Raw genomic sequence first — 2,500 nt, 5'->3', positions numbered from 1 at the left:
CAACATATAAATACTCAACATTTTTTGGTGAAAACTTACCCAGTCCCAATTGCTATAAAGCAGCCTAACTTTGGGACATTTAAGATATTATATTTACAGCTCGTAATAATTCAAAATAATACTGAAAAACACATCCTTCTATTAACAATAATTGCCGTTCTTCAAGTTCATTGTGAATGGTTATTAATTACCATTTTAAGCACTTTTAAACTAATATGAGTTGCTAGATCAATTCCTAATTTACACTGACCTCTTAAAATGTACATGTGAATACCTGTCCTTTTATGGGAGCAAATGCATATTTTTTTCATACATTTACTTTCAATTTGATGCAGTTTTCAGAGCAAATCTTCGTGTTTCGGCAATGAGCATCTTGTTTGGATTCGAGATAAAAGTAATCTTGAGTAAACTGCTCTTTCTCTCCAGATGTTCTGATAAGGTAACTTATTTCAACGCCAAGAAAATCACAAAAACTTTTCTGTTCAATATTCATTTAGTGCTTGCACCTCTGAGATGCTTATGGGCTTTCAATTAGAGCACTTTCCGTGCTACAAAACCAGATTCGTTTGGCAAGTAATGTACTAGTTTCATTCTCTGACTCCAAGATTCCTCCTGTGTAATGTCGTCCCCTCGCCCTTACTGTAGGATTGTTGCACTATAGATCAGAAATCTGATAAGATAACAAGGTCTAGTGCGACTTGCTTGTAAATGTAATATTTTCACCTTATTCCATTCCAATACTCACTCAACAAAGTTATTCTCCTTCTATTCATGGTCAAAGGCAGGTGTATTTATCAAGGACAAGAGTTGGGCAAATGATATACATCGCATAAAAAATTATCTTTTATTATCACAACATGGGCACTTATGAGCAGCTGGTAAGCAAGAGGAGCTCAACTCGTGCTCTTCAGTGTAGCTAACTGGCATCCTTGAGAAGTTACCAGATATGCCTTAGTATATTTGTACCACTTGAGAAGAACAACATGCTTGACTCGGAAGTCCCGCAACTGACTACTATAAATAGAAAAAAAAACGAATCGAACATAAATTGTAAACTCCTGTGAAAGCTAACCCCAGGCAAAGATAAATAATAATTATGAAATGAGTCTACAAAAAGGTCATTCCCGACAAGGTCCCCGTATGAAGCATTATGTCCCACGGGAAGAATGGGCCCCGCACACAGCATAATCATCCTGTGTTGGTAAGCCCAATCCTTGCCGATTTAACAATATAACAAAGGGACACTGCATCTGTCGCTTGATGGTGACATGCGATGAACAATGGAAGTTTTGCGAAGTTTATCAACTTCGCAGGCGTGTGAAATACACCCATGGAACACGTTTGCTCGGTTTGCTCGGCTTCCAAGTTAGGCTGGAGTCCATTGCCTTGTCAACCTTGCTTTGCAGACATTGCAGCAACTCTGGTCCCACAATCCAAAAGGCGATTCAATTCCGTTGGTCTTCTCTACTATGCTTTGGTTCGACGTCAACGATTCTGTGGACGAAAAGAAAAGGAAAAGGTTAGAATTAAAGAGAAGTAGCGTATATTAATATTTGTTCTTATAAATGAACCTTATCCTACACGTTTTTTAACTGTATTGTATAAAATCAAATATCTTTTATTTTAACATATTCTAATGTGAAAATTATACCTTCACAATCAAACGAATATATAACAAATTTTAAAAACACTGATTTACATTCAATATCAAATCAATTCTACACCTTACTTATAGTTTATAGGCAGTACTATATACTAGCCACAGTAAATGAGCACAAACATCAACACAAATCAGCCCACAAAACATCTCAACACTAGCGCAAGTTTGGCATGTACTAACACGAAGTGCGCAGTGTTTTAGTGACCTTCACTTCACCTTTAAAATGTGCTCTATCGCTAACGCTTACACTACGAATACGTTTCCTTTAAATTGCTATAATAATGTTAGACTTTAAGGACGTGTATTGCGTGTAAATAGATGACCGGATCAATATTTCTATTTATGTCGCAGTGGGTCGCTCGCGCATGGCAACAGACAGCTGTTTCCGACAAAGCCTTGACCTCTCTATAATGAACGTGCATTCACGCGTCTCTTTTCCGGGGTTGCTTTTTGTGGGACACTGAGACTGTTGCGTCGAAATTATTATTACAATATTTTCATGATAATGATATCTATATATCAAATGTGAAAAAAATTCTTACATGGACATTACTTGTATGAGTTGACATATATATGGTAACCAACTAAATCGCTTGCCAAGTTTCCAAACATATTAATACAAAATAATTATAACCCACTGTGATCAAGAAGTTAGAAATTAATATTCTTCGTCGTCCAGCGTAGTTTGAATGGGAAATCTATCTTACACATACCTATAATAGTATTATATCTTGCATACATCAATACTACGCTAAAGGGATTTTTCTAACTCTCCACCAAAAATGAAAAATACGTTATAATAAAAATTATATGTATACGGAAGTTCACAAGGGCTCAAAT

At 36.1% G+C, this 2,500-nt stretch overlaps 1 long non-coding RNA gene across 1 annotated transcript in view; it reads right to left on the bottom strand.

Annotated features, from left to right (window-relative positions):
• Positions 1-830: 830 nt before the first annotated feature.
• The window catches only part of LOC113822916 (uncharacterized), a 2,586-nt gene continuing 916 nt past the window's right edge, over positions 831-2,500 (bottom strand). Inside the window, exon 2 of the long non-coding RNA XR_003477357.2 lies at positions 831-1,494. This is a non-coding gene — a long non-coding RNA (uncharacterized lncRNA). The remainder of the gene's footprint in view (positions 1,495-2,500) is intronic.

Source organism: Penaeus vannamei, chromosome 11 (assembly GCF_042767895.1).
Source record: "Penaeus vannamei isolate JL-2024 chromosome 11, ASM4276789v1, whole genome shotgun sequence".
NCBI classification, from domain to species: domain Eukaryota; kingdom Metazoa; phylum Arthropoda; class Malacostraca; order Decapoda; family Penaeidae; genus Penaeus; species Penaeus vannamei.
This window is presented reverse-complemented; position numbering and strand designations above follow the sequence as displayed.